A 15,203-nucleotide genomic window follows, 5' to 3' on the forward strand; every position below is an offset into this window, starting at 1 on the left:
TTGAACTGCACATTGCTTTGTTAAAATCAAGTAATTGAATATAGAAGGAGGCCGTTTGTTGGGGTTTTAATGAGACATACATATACCACTATACACAATATACACAATAGAAGTAGCATCATCACTCGGACCCTGCTCTCAATGTTGGTCCAAAATAACAAATGATCATCGTCCAGGTGTTCTTTGTGGGATGATCTTCTTGACTGATCAAGGACCTAATTAATATTCAAATTCCCTCCTAAATCATGATCTGATTACAAGAATTTCTACTTTTTGTTTCTGGATCACAGGAACATAGAGCTTCCTCATTCTTATTCTCCAAATCAATCAATCAATCTATCTATCTGTCTGTCTGTCTATCTATCTATCTATCTATCTATCTATCTATCTATCTATCTATCTATCTATCTATCTATCTATCTATCTATCTATCTATCTATCTTTCTATCTGTCTGTCTGTCTGTCTGTCTGTCTGTCTTTTCTTTCTTCCTTTCTTCTTTTTCCTCCCTCCCTCTATCCTTTCCTCCCTCCCTCCCTCCTCCCCTCTCTCTCTTTCTCTCTCCCTCCCTCCCTCCCTCCCTCCCTCCCCCCTCTCTCTCTTTCTTTCTTTCTTTCTCTCTTTCTTTCCTTCCTTCCTTCTTTCTTTCTTTCTTTCTTTCTTTCTTTCTTTCTTTCTTTCTTTCTTTCTTTCTTTCTTTCTTTCTTTCTTTCTTTCTTTCTTTCTTTCTTTCTTTCTTTCTTTCTTTCTTTCTTTCTTCTGTCATGGGGCTTGAACTCTGGGCCTGGGCGCTGTCCCTCAGCTCTTCAGCTCAAGTCTAGCACTCTACCACTTGAGCCACAGTGCCCATTTTTGTAGTGGTTTATTGGAGATAAGAGTCTCACAGAGTTTCCTGCCTGGGCTGGCTTTGAACCACAATCTTCAGATCTCAACTCTTGAGTAGCTCAGATTACAGGCGTGAGCCACCTTTATACTCCAAATCTTATACTCAGTCTTGCCCTTGCCCATCAAGCCATCGTCTAGAAGACAGTTGAGGAAAAGGGCAATTGCTAATGAACCCAGTGGCTACTTATTTCCCAAACCCAGAAGAGGGAGAATTTGTAAGAGAGATTTCTAATTATGACTGTCTCAGTTTCTCTAGGGAGACTATTATCATCACTGAAAATTAAAGCATAACTGACTAAATTGCTTTGACAAGTTTTTTTTGTCTTTTCAGGCTGATACTTATTTAATTTTTCCCCAAACTAAGCCACTAAATTACAAACCTATCTAAAGAAATTTCCTTGAACCCTACAATGAGAGATACACTATCTATAAAGCGATAAGTTATTAATACACTTACTAATCTATAAGATTCTGAACTTTTTGCTGAGATTCAGAATGCTTCATCACATTTTCACTGTATTCATTATCCCAATGGTAAATTTAAACACATCAAACAAAAATTCCTGTAAAATTCACTTTTCTCTCCTATGCACAGTAGATGTTTCTCTTTCTTTCTTTCTTTCTTTCTTTCTTTCTTTCTTTCTTTCTTTCTTTCTTTCTTTCTTTCTTTCTTTCTTTCTTTCTCTTCCTCCCTCCCTCCCTCCCTCCCTCCCTCCCTCCCTCCCTCCCTTCCTTCCTTCCTTCCTTCCTTCCTTCCTTTCTTTCTTTCTTTTTTTTTGGTTGTTGGTCCTAAGGCTTGAACTCTGGGCCTGGGCATGGTCTCTCAGCTCTTCAGCTCAATGCTAGCACTCAACCACTTGAGTCACAGTGCCACTTCTGGTTTTCCAGTGATTTATTTTTGTTTTTTGTTTTTTTATTTTTTGTTTTTGAGTCCGGTCATGGGGCCTGAACTCTCGGCCTGGGAGCTGTCCCTCAGCTCTTCAGCTCAAGGCTAGCGCTCTACCACTTGAGCCACAGCGTTTCCAGTGGTTTATTGGAGATTACAGTCTCACAGACTTTCCTGCCCAGCCTGGCTTTGAACTGAGATCATCAAATCTCAGCCTCCTTAGTAGCTAGGATTACAGGCAGGAGCCACTGGCTTCTGGCTAGGATTTATTTTCTTTATATAGACTTTATATGTCACAGAATATGTAGATTGATGGGAAAAACTCAATCACAAAAGAACAGAATTCCCATATACCTCCTATGCTAAAATACATAAACTTACCTTTATTATCAACATCTCCCACCAGAGTGATATATTCCTTACAAGTGATGAACTTACAATGACATCATTATCAGCCAAAGTTTATAGTTTATGTAGAGTCTACTCTTGGTTCTGTATAATTGTATAGATTTTGATAAATATATGGTGACACATATTCACAATTTTAGTTCATTCACACTAGTTTCTGCAAATCCTCTCTACTTCACCTGTTCATCTCTTCCTTCCCCAACCTCTGGCAGTGACTGATCCTTTTACTGTCTCCCTTACTTTCCTCTTCCAAAATAGATGCTATACATTTGGAACCATACAGTTTGTAGCACTTCCAGCTTGGCGTCTATCACTTAGCAATAGCATTTACATGTCCTTCAAGTCTGTGTCTGGATAACCTGTTTCTCTTTTTGCTACAGAATATTTCAGTTTCTCTTTGTATCTATTCAAAGGCATTTTGGTTACTTCCAACTTTTGGCAATAATTAACAAACTACAATCTTCAAAAGTGGCCAGGCCATTTTTTGCTTTGCCATCACCAGCAATGATTGATTTCCTGCTGCTCCTTATCCTTATTTGCATTTTTTGTTGTTAGTGTTCTGAAGTTGAGCCATTCTAATAGATATGTCATAGTATCTCATTCATAATATGGCTTGCTTATTTGCTATCTTAGATTTTCTTTGGTGAGCTATCTGTTCAGGCTTTTGCCTATATTTATTTCTATGATTATGATTATTATTTTTTGTTGTTAGCAGTACTTGGGTTTGGGGCCAAGGGCTCTGTCATTGCTGGTTATGTGCTCTTCTACTGCAACATGCCTCCAGCCCTGACTGTTTATTTTTAAGCTAGGGTTTTGCTTCCTGCCAGAGGGCATGTCTGGACCTCAATCTGCCTATTTTAGGTTTCCTATAGTTACAGAGATGACAGACACATTTCACTGTGTCTAGCTTCCCTCTATAGAAAAGGGAATTGGACTACCAAGACTGGCTTCAAATTATGATCACCTGACTGTTCTTTATCTCCTAAGTAGCTAGAACTACAAATGAGCCACTAGCCCTTGCTTATTTTGTCAATTATATTTTTTGGTGATGCCGGGGTTTGAACTCAAGGTGCCATGCTTACTAGGCAAGTGCTCTACAGGTAGGCCAGACCTCCATCCCATTTTGCATTATTTAGTTTTGAGATGTGAGCTTACTTCCTGTCCACGTGTACTCTTGGACTGTGATCTTCCTATTTTAGGCTTTTCCATCATACCTAGAATAACAACTGTACCTAGTACTTAGCTGAGAAGGGGTTTTCAAACATTTTTTCCCAAGCTGACCTTGAACTGCTATCTTCTCAATCTTAATCTTCCAAGAGGCTAGGATTACAGTTTTAAGTCACTGGTGCTTTTTTTTTCTTCCTAATTTTTAAATTGAAGTGTTTGATTCTTCTTGTTGATTTTTAAACATTTTTTAAATATGTTTTGGATAACTGACCTTTATCAGATATACTCTTTTCAAATATGTTCTCCTAGTTCATGGCTTCTCTTTGCACTCTTGAGTAGGTCTATCTGTATCCCAGATTTTTAATGAAGTCTAGAATATCAGTTCCTGCTTTCATGACCTGAACCTTTGTTGTATCTAAAGTCAGCTTTACATTTTCTTCTTTCATCTTCTATGTGTTTTGTAGATTTATTTTTTACATTTAGATATATAATCTATGCTGATTTTTGTCAAGAGTGTAAGGTTTGTGTTTAGATTTTTTTTTAATTTAACTTGGTGGCTCTCACACTCAAATGAAATCCTATTTGCTGGAAAATGTGTCTGTGAGGAAAGTTTCTTTTGCCAATACTGCATTAATTTTTTTTCTTATTTTGAAGATCTTATAGTTTGAATAGGTTAAGATGTTATAAAGCTCCCCAAGTCCTTAATATAAAATATAACAGGTAATAAACTTAAGTTTGAGACAAATTATATAATAATATTTAATTAGCATAAGTAGTTAAGGATGTTTATTTTATCTAAAATTTTTTCAAGATTTCTGTAAGAAAGTCAAGCTTTTATCACCAGAATTCTGTGTCTTGTAGTTCTAGAAAATTTCATTGATATATGATAACATTAAGTCAGTCACATGAAATTTCTAACATTTCTCCAAAGTTTGAGGCCACATTTAAAATGATAGTCTCAAGTTTTGATATTTGCATGTTTTGTTGAAAGAGCAAGGAATCTGAGGGCTTATGCAAGCTTTGTTCATAATGTATTGAATCTATAACGAGTAACCTTAAATGTTAGCAACTGTAAAGTAGTATTACTATAGCTACTTTACTAGATTGCTTTATGAAGAAAATAAAATTGTGTTCTAACCCTTTGTGTCATTGATCCACAGCCATTGAAAGCATATCTGAGGCCAAGCTCTGTGCTATGCAGGGAACAAGGATGGATAAAGTGCTGCTCTTTGCTGAAGGAACTGTTAGATCTGCTTCAGGGAAAGGGAAGAAAGTCTTGATTTCAAAAAAATGCTAGTGTTATAATGTATCTGGTGGGGAGAGATGACTGGTTGCATATTCATCCATTTTTAACTAATAGAAACTCCCATGTTTTAGCCACACACAGTCACTCAGTTAGTAAAATCATCTATGCCATCTGCAGATTCAGTAAGATTGGTCAAGACAATAGCATGTGTAAAGATGTGAAAGGTGCAACTTACTCCTCCTCTTCTTAAGTGAAAACTATTATTTTCCCCTTCCTTTGGGCTGGAAATTAGCCATGGTGGAGTCCTGTTCATGACCTTTGAGGGAATAGCATAGCAAATACAAGGAACCCAGATCTCTGGATACCCCACAGCAATGCTACCCTCTCTTTCCCATCTCCTAAACACCATCTACCACTTTAGAACTTAATATATGAAAGAAATAAATGACTAACCTTGTTGAATCCACTCTTACTAATTTGTTAAAGTGCGTGAATTGGTATCCTAATTTGCAGAGTAATCCTAGGACACTATACCTTCTGAGCGCATGCTCCTTGGAATAGGGGGCAGGTGAGCAAGGGAGCATTGGATGAGGCTTGCTAGAGGGGGGATTAGATTCCCTAAGCTGAGTTTTGGAAGATCATTATGATTTGGAAAAATCTCCTCAGGTGATTTTTGACTCCCCTCCCTCTTATAACTTCCCACCTGAGAATCTCTAATTTGTCTTTTGTTAATAATTTTGGTAGAAGATAGCAAAGCAAAATAATTCTGTCTCTGTTTAGGTGTATTTCTGTGGAACACTTACTAGGTACATGTTAATGAATGATATAAATATTCATTGTAGGCACTTCCTTGTTGATCTGTAAGTTGTTGTTCCTTGACTCTTGACAGCTTCATTAAGGCCTGGTCACTGTTTTTATTTTTGAGGGGTGTCACCAGTACCCTATGTTTTTCAACATTTGGTGTATATCAACAAAAAGGACAGTTTTACTTTGAACTCACAGTTAATTAAGTAGATCATTAAAAGCATATGTAAAGAGCAGCTATAATACAGTTCATGAAAATAAGTGAGAGAATGTTTGTAGATGAAAACCTGTGCTTAGTCACACAGCTGAAATTAATAGATTTTATGGGAATATATGAAATATGAATATGTAACTTATGAACTGTTTTAAGACACAATCCTTAAACCTAGATGTCTTATCATTCTCATCTAGTAAACACATTGTCCTTCCAGTCATGCACAACAATTCATTTATCACTATTGGAAATTACTTAGTTAGATGCTGTACTTACCTCTGTGTTATCTGGCTCCCCCCTTCCTCTCCTCCCTCCCCCCCCAGCCCCCGCCCCATAGAAAATGACCTCCTAAAAACCAGGGCTTTACTTTCATGGACACGGTTCTGACTTCAGAGTGTGAATCGTGCCTGGCACCATAGACACACAGAAAGCATTTGTCAAGTGAATGAATCAGATTGAATGTGAGATGAACACACATTATTTATGGCTCATGGAAACAGACTATTTAAATTATACAAGGGCCTTTAAAGTTGTCTTCCTGAAAAGTGTGTCAAACACAAAAATGAGCCCAAAAGGATATAAAATAGTCCAGTTCTAAAAGATGCTGAGAGCTGGTATGAATTAAGCATCTAGGATGTGGCAAGCACTAAATACATCTTATAGAGTGAAGTTCCATTTAAGTTAATGGTTTCCTTCTAAAGGAGAATGATGGTTAGAATTTTCCTGCCATCCCCTATTGAATGCCCAGGGCATGGTATTGATTTGCAATACATATGTGAAGAGCCAGTTGAGGAAATAAATGAAGGAACTTACACATGTAGGAACCAGCGAAAGATTAGTAATAAAACGTAAGAGGACAGGCAAGAACCCTGGTTAATCCATATTATTAAAACACCTTTTTGAAAGTAAAGAACTCCAAAGTACTGTAAAATATTTTATATCAAATTAGGTAAGTGTGCCTGTGAAAAGGAGCAAGACTTGCGAAGTCTAAGAAATGTCTTTAAGAAACAAAGACAAGGCAGTAGGGAAGATGAAGCACATGTCTAAGTATCTAGGAAGAAGACAAACAAGAAAAATCTGAATTTGATTAGACATGACAAATATAGGAAAAGGGAGATCACAGGAAAATATTTTAAATACTAAGAAAATGTTTATGTCGCCAAATGAAATGAGGAAAAACATGAACTTTAAAAAATGCTACTATGTGATTTTTTGTTGTTGTTGTTTCTTTTGTATGTTCTTCTCCCGTGGGATAAACTCCTGTTTTCACTGTATTTTATTCCGGTGCCCTGCATCTCCTATATACATTTTTCTAATTTGGAGAGGGGAAGGGAAATAACAAAATGCTGAAACAAGGATACAGGTTGACCCATTGTAACAATGAGACATACAAGATACTATGTTGAAAACAAACTTTACAACTTGGGGGTGGGAGGGAGGAGTTGGGGAAGTGGGGAGGGGAAGGATAGTAGGGAAAAAACAAAGGAAGGGGATAACCATGCTCAATAGGAAATGTACTCATTACCTTACTAATGTTACTGTAATCCCTCTGTACAGTATCTTTACAATGAAAATAATAAAAAATTAAAATGTGATGCTTTTGGTAAACCAACTATCTAGCCAATCCAGAAACAAATATAAATAGATAAATGTGTGTCATTTAAAAAATATATTTTTTCTTTCTCTCTAAATAATTTGAAAGATCAGTAGGGGAGAGGGAGGAAGAGGAAAGAGTAGGAAAAGAAGCTTGAAGAGGGTGATAGGAGGAAAGAGGAAAGAAAGTAGATGGAGAGGGAGATAAAATTTTTTCTCAAAGTAGAAGTCACTAGGTAATATATCCTTCAAAATCATAGCATGACCCTCAAATAGATTCTATGAAGTTTCATACTTACCTTAAAAGATTCAAAATAATCACCAGTATATTCTTCATCATTTGAAAGCATCTAGTAGCACAAAAATAATCACATCTTGTGGCTGGAACAGACTTTCTAAGTCTAGACCTTTCCTCCTAAGACACATTACACCTTCAGGGAAAAACTTGAGTTCTGATATACAATCCACATTTTAAAACCTTTATAATATTCAGATGCCCCACATAGCATTTCAAATTTGAAAATAATTTTCAAGCCTTTATTTTTACTCTCCTGTGCTCATTCCACACTTGGGCCTTGGATGAAAATACAAATTAATTCTTTATGGTGAGAAATACAGAGAAATAATCTTTGAAAACAGAAAGACTAGCCCCAGTTATCAGAGCCCTTTGAAGCCTAATGCATTTGGAATCTCAGAATGACTGCCTGACATTTCATTTTGCAAGAAGTCTAAACAACCACAATAAATTTACAAATGCAGACATGCCACAGTTAAATTTCATTTCACGCTCCGTAAGCAAACATTATCAAACTCTAAGCACTGTTCTCCTCTGTCTTTTTAGCTCAAAATCTTATCACCAATGGAGAGTCGACCTTGAAATATTTTACAGATGGATGGATTGGCTTAGTTCATCCCCCAATTTGCCCACTAACATACTTAGGCCAAAGTTTGATGCTTTATTTAATAGGCAACCCAAATAATTAGTGAATGGGAAGAATCAAATTGGAAACTCAATTAGGAATTATTCTGGGCAAAAGTCTTCTTAAAAACTAATGAGTGTTTTTCTATGTTTCAGTTTCTCATAATGCTAAATGATGGGTATAGTGGGAAGGAGTTGCCAGCATTTTGAGGACAGCAGCTTGGGGTTCTAAAAGTGCTGAAATACAAGAGAAGTGCTTACAAGTGAGAAATTTGTGGGCACTTTCTATCACTCTCAACTCTCTATGTGAATTAATGCTTCTGTAAGTGAAAACTTATTAATAATTATTTCAGCCCAGATGCTAATTTTCCAGTTTTAATATATAGGGAATATATGTATTACTTTTTATTCTGATGTCTACCCCTCTTTGTTTTCTGTATCTGATATTGAGTCTTTTCTGATTCCTTCTCCTCCCTCCTCTTCCTTCTTCCTCTCCTCCCTTCTACCTCTACTTTTCCCCACTCCCCTCTCTCAGCCAAACTCTACTTTTCCTCCTCCTTTTGTTTTCTTTGTCAGGATTAGGGTTTGAACTTCAGATGAGGACCTTGTGCTTTTAGGCTGGCTCTCTATCCTTTAGGCTATGCCTTAAGCCCTGTTTTTCACTGATCAGTTTTGAAATGAAGTCTCACTTCCTATCTGGGGTCAGGGTGTGTATGTGTGGGGGGCGCTACCTGAGCTGCAATTCTCCTGCTGCCAAGATCATAGGCACACACCATCATGACCAGAGTTGAGATGGAGTCTTGTGAAATTTTTGTCTGTGCTGGCCTGGAAATGTGATCCTCTCAATCTTAGTCTTCTAGATTTCTAGGATTATAAATGCTATTCATGGGGCTGGGAAGGTGGCTCAGTGGTAGAGCGCTTGCCTTGCATGCCTGAGGCCCTGGGTTCGATTCCTCAGCACCACATAAGCAAAAAGAAAAAAGCCGGAAGTGGTGCTGTGGCTCAAGTGGTAGAGCGCTAGCCTTGAGTTGAAGAACTGAGGGGCATGGCCCAGGCCCAGAGTTTAGGCCCCATGACCAGACCCCCAAAAAAATTTAAAATAAATAAAAAAATTTAAAAAATGCTATTCATTAGCATCCTACTTGATTCCTTAAATTCAAAATTATTCCCCAGAAGTGATTCCCCAGCACCATTGTGTGTATGTGTGTGTATGTTGCATATGTGTTAACATATATTTGCTATTCTGGTTGAATTACATTTTTCTGATTAATTTAACTTCTTTTATGTTCTGTTCTTTCTATGAGATTTGATATTGTAGTTTTATGAATGGTTAGCTCCATTAAAACCAATTTACTGTAACAGCTCATTTTCTTTACATGAAAATATAAGAGTGTTGGCATTGCTTTTAAAGTAAATTGAAGGAAGTGGCGCTGTAGCTCAAGTGGTAGAGCGCTCGCCTTGAGTTGAAGAGCTGAGGGAAAACGCCCAGGCCCAGAGTTCAAGCCCCACGACTGACAAAAAAAACAAAAAACATAAAGTAAATTGAAGTGTTTTGGTACCAACTAGTCAGAATAGCCCCTCCTCTATGGTCCACAGGCACAAATGCCCACAGGGGCCTGGAGATAACAGAAAGAGAATGGGGACCAAGGGTAGGGAGGGTAAAGTGGAAATCCCATGTTAATTTATATGCTCTAATTCATTGGTGTCACATAGAATGGGGGCCAAAAGATGATATTTTTTTATTTCAAGGAAAAATAGTAAATGCCTTGCTTATTTGTGAAATCTGTCTTCCATTATTATGATTAGGACACACATACACATGGTTCTCTTTCCTTATGTTGCATCCATTACTATATTATTCCAGTCTTTGTTCTCTCAAGACTCTTCTAGCATTTAATAAGATAGTTACACTTCATCCAAATACAAAGCTAAACTCATAAATTCCTCCCAGTACCACAACCACATTTTATATAAAAACCATATCATTATGATCAGATACTAATACTTTAACCTCCCAAATAAAATCCTTCCAAAAAGAAATAACTGACAGAAAGGTGTTTGTGTGCAATTTCTGTTTATTTCTGAAAAAAATGAATATATGGAGAGTTTTACTTGTCAGCGTTGGATCTTGTACAAAAAATAATGATTGCCTATTAGAAACTCAGCCTCTTCATTAAATACTTAAATTGAAACTTAAGTAAATTTTAATAGAATGCTTTAAGTTGCTTATACAAGAGACAACCTTAGTACTGAAGAGTAATACCTTATCTGTTATGTAAGTCAGGCTTTTTGAAATCAGCTGGGAGCTTATCACGACAAAACTTAAATATGGACTCTGTTAATAGAGGAGCTATAATAATTCAGGTGTAGTTGGATATAATTTGTTGCCTGCATTATCTCTGGGGAACAAGTGTATTAAACAAATTAATCACATAAATCATGTTTGGTTAAATTAAAAACAAAAACTCAATAATTATCTTCAATTTCCATTTTAAGGGCAAATACACATTGAAAGACTGGATCTTGAATTTAAGTAGCTCTTAGACAAGGTAATCTCTGCATGACATAAAAAATGTCTGATTCTATCTTTTTAAAAAGTTTATTGTATTTTATTGTAAGGGTAATGTCAGAGGATTTACAGTTACATAAGTAAGGTAATGAGTACATTTCTTATCAAACATTGTTACACTCCCCCCCCCCTTGCTTTCTCCCATTTTTCCCAGCCCCGATTCCCCTCTCTACAAGTTGCAAACTTCATTTCCAACATAATGTCTTTTGAGTAGTGTTGTTGTGTTGGTTCACCCTTTGTACTTTATTTCACCATCTTGTTATTCCCCTTTCCTTCTCAATTCAGATAAACATATATACAAGACACAGAGTACCAAAATCAAAAATAGCGACAACAGGGGATAAACTTCAGGGGGAAAAAGAAAGAAAAAAGAAATAACTTTACATTGTACATTAAAAAATGAAAACAAAAATGAAGAAACAAATAAAAACCTCTTGTTTCTATATCGTGGATTCATTTCAATTAGCATTATTTTATATGGTCATATATACATAGCTGTTGAGCTGTTGAGCTATAGCTAGGACTATCCTAGACATTTACTAATTATTACAAATGAAGGAAACTATGAAGCTTATGTTTCTTTGGGTCTGTCTTACTTTACTTAACATGATTTTTTTTCAAGTCTTTCAATTTCCTTACAAATGGAGTGATGTCATTCTTCTGATGAAAAATAGAATTCAGTTGTATATATATACCACATTTTCTTGGTCATTTATCTACTGAGGGGCATCTGGGTTGGTTCCATAGCTTAGCTATGGTGAATAATGCTGTAATAAGCATAGTTGTGCTGGTAGCTTTAGTATGACCTTGTTTGTGATCATTTGGGTAAATGTCCAGAAGTGGGATTGCTGGGTCATAAGGGAGCTCTATATGTAGTTTTTTGACTACAGTGCTTTCTAGAGTGGTTGGCAAGTTTACACTCCCACCAACAATGCAGTAGTGTTCCCTTTTGGCCACACCCCCTACAGCATCTGTTGCTATTAGATTTCTTGATTATAGCCATTCTAAGTGGGGTGAGGTGGAATCTCAGTGTTGTTTTGAGTTACATTTATTTTACGGCCAGAGATGTTGAACATTTCTTCACGTGTCTATTGGCTATTCTTAGAGGATATTATTCTGTAGAGAAGTCTCCTTTTAATTCTTAGCCCACTTATTAATGAGATGGTTGTTTCTTTGAGGATTTGTTTTTGGGGGGGGTTAAGTTTTTGAGCTCTATGTGTATTTTTGATATGAGGCCCTTGTCTGATGTATAGCTACTGAAGATCTTCTCCCAGTCCATGGGCTTTCTAGTGATCTTGCTAGCTATGTCCTTTGCCAGCTCTGCAGTTTCATATGATCCAATTTATACAGCTTTTTTTTTTTTTTTTGATTTGTTGTGTTTCTGGATCTTTAGGAAATTTTGACCTGTGCCAAGGAGCCCTAGTGTATCCCCTATCCCTTCCTGTAATATTTTCATGGTATCTGCTTTTATGGTCTTGTTCCATTGGGAGTTGATTCTGGTGCAGGGTGATATATAAAGATCTAAGTTCAGTTTTCCACACACATACAGCCAATTCTGCTAGCACCATTTGTTGAAGAGGCTGTCTTTCTTCTATCCAGGTGGCCATAGGTCTGTGGGATCATTTCTGGGCTTTCAGTTCTATTCCATTTGTTCTCAGGCCTGTCTATATGCCAGTACCAAGCTGTTTTTATAACTACAGCTTTATAATAGAATTTGAAGTTTGGTATTGATATTCCTTCAGCACTGTTTTTCCTGCTAAGGATTGTTTTTGCTATTTGGGCATCTTCTATATTCCATATGAATTTTTGGTTTGCTTCTTCTATTTCATTAAAGAATGTTGGGATATTGATGGATATTGCATTGAATTTGTAGAAAGCTTTGGACAGTATTGCCATTTTCATGATATTAATCCTCCCAATCTGGGAGCATGGGTTTTTTTTCCACTTCCTTAAATCTTCTTTAATTTCCTTTTTCAGGTTTTTAAAGTTTTCATCATAGAGGTCCTTCACCTCTTCAGTTAAGTTAATTCCTAGTTATTTTTTAATGCTATTTCGAACAGTGTTGCTGTTCTAAATTCAGCCTTGCTCTTCTCATTGTTAGCATACAGAAAAACCACTGATATTTGAGGGTTAATTTTATACTCTGCTACTTTGTCAAAGCGTTGGATCAGCTCGAGTAATTTAGGAGAAGAGTCTCAGGGGTTCTTTAAGTACAAGATCATGTCATCTGCAAAGCAGGAGAGTTTTACTTCATCTTTCCCTATTTGAATCCCCTTTATGTTTGTATGTTGCCTTATTACTCTAGCTAGGCATTCTAATACTATATTGAAGAGGAGTAGAGAGAGTGGATATCCTTGTCTTGTTCCTGAATTTAGAGGAATCAGCTTTAGCTTTTCACCATTAAGTATAATGCTGGCTGTAAGTTTGTCATTCACAACATTTATTTATTTATTTTTTTATTTTGGGTCCGGTCGTGGGGCCTGAACTCTGGGCCTGGGCGCTGTCCCTCAGCTCTTCAGCTCAAGGCTAGCGCTCTGCCACTTGAGCCACATCGCCACTTCCATCTTTTTTCTTTTTGCTTATATGGTGCTGAGGAATCAAACCCAGTTCCTCAGGCATGCAAGGCAAGCGCTCTACCACTGAGCCACCTTCCCAGCCCCGACATAATCTGTATTATATTGAGGAATGTTCCATGGATTCTTAGTTTCTCCAGAGCTTTCATCATAAAGAGGTGTTGAATATTGTCAATGCTTTTTCTGCAGATATCTATTGACATGATCTTATTCTGTTTTCTTAGGCAGTGTTGATAACTTCAATCATTGGGGTCATGAAAACATTTTTTGACCCTTCATTCTTCCTTCATATAAGTGCTATTAGATCAGTTAAAATTATTATTACTATATCAGTTATTTATTAACCTGTTCAAGGTGAAGACTCCAAATCTTCAAGTTTTTTTTTTTTTGTGTGTGTGTGTGTGTGTTGGTTCTGGGACTTAAAACTCATGGTCTCTGCGCTATCCTTCAACTTTTTCTTTTGCTCAAGGCTAGCACTCTACCACCTGAGCCACAGCTTCACTTCAGACTTTTTAGGTTAATTAGAGATAATAGAGACTCTTAAGAACTTTCCTGCCTGGGTTGGCTTTGCACTGTAGTCTTTAGTTCTCAGACTCCTAAATAGTTAGAATTATATGAGTGAGTCATCAGCACCTGATAACCAGTTTGTTATTTTTTACCTGTTTTGCTTTGGTTTTGAAAGTCAGAATTGAAAAAGAATTTGGATTCTAAGAACAAGTGATTTTTGTTGGTTTTGTTTGTTTAAGATGTTCATAAAACATAGCATCCTTTTTAATCAACATGATTGAGTTTGTATAACTTTTCACAAACTACCCCAAAGGGATAAAAAAAAATGGGAAAAATCGCTAAGAATAATAGAAATTTGTGAAAAGAAAAGATATTTATAAAAAGCTTGAAATAATATATTTCAAAGCTGAAACATTTTAGATTAATGTATATTTACCTCTCTATTGTATTTTTAGCCTTTTATAGCTGAAAATACAGCTCTGTCCAAATCTAGAAGGGAGACAAATTGTGAATCTAACAACAAGTAATGCAAAGTGCAGTCAGTCCCTTCTGGGATGGTCCTGTAAACTTGATATAACATGAGTATTGAATGACCTACCTACAGTAAGAAACATTTCTTTAAACTGCATTTCTGGGAACATGGGGCTGCTGACCATTATTAGTTTACTAGGTAATATGCTGACATGCTTCATTAATTACATTGTGAATAAATCAAATTTTCTTGGTGTTATAACTTCCCATCCACTTAGAGACCTGACAAAGAAAGGTTCTAGAAGGAAAAGTTACCCATGGTAATTCTACACTCATGTGGACATCAGACACATTCTGCCTCAAAATATTCCTATTACATTTTGAGTCATTTTTAACTTTGTGATTTTTTAATGATAAGAGTGAAATGGACAGTGAACAAAACTTTTTTCCTCCCCCATCTTCACCAAGGAGAATTAAGTTTTATTTGCCAGTTAGCCATTTATTTTCATAGTTTTGGAAAAATAATAACAGCTCGATTTGTATTTGAGTTCAGTGTAAGCAGAGCTGCACTGTTTGCATTTAGTTTCTCTGAAACCATGCAGTTTCCTTTATTTGCTGATTATGGTATGCTGTTACTAAGCCTATGACAAGCTACTCTGGGAAGTGCATTTTAATATTTAGATCAAACAGCGATTGGAATACATTAATGCCCAGTGGGTAAACGTGTCATTTGAAAGCAGCTGCTGAGCCTTCTCCCTGCTGCTCCAATTAACACATACAGCATACTCTTGTAGCAAGAGAGCTGTGCATATGGAGGAAACCACTTTGCTGTGCCATAATTCTATAGGCAAGAGAGCCCAACGGGTTAATGAATCAATGCTTTGTAAAACAAAACCTTCCAGAGAAGTTTCCCCAGGCAGGAACAGCGCTTGCTGATAAGAATGCTGAAATTATGGGAGTGGG

At 36.6% G+C, this 15,203-nt stretch overlaps 1 protein-coding gene across 1 annotated transcript in view; it reads left to right on the forward strand.

Moving 5' to 3' along the window:
* Grip1 (glutamate receptor interacting protein 1) overlaps positions 1–15,203 on the forward strand; it is a 607,772-nt gene that overhangs the window by 231,085 nt on the left and 361,484 nt on the right. The window lies entirely within an intron of this gene.

This window comes from Dipodomys spectabilis, unplaced genomic scaffold (genome assembly GCF_019054845.1).
Source record: "Dipodomys spectabilis isolate Male_0828 unplaced genomic scaffold, ASM1905484v1 ptg000234l, whole genome shotgun sequence".
Classification (NCBI taxonomy): domain Eukaryota; kingdom Metazoa; phylum Chordata; class Mammalia; order Rodentia; family Heteromyidae; genus Dipodomys; species Dipodomys spectabilis.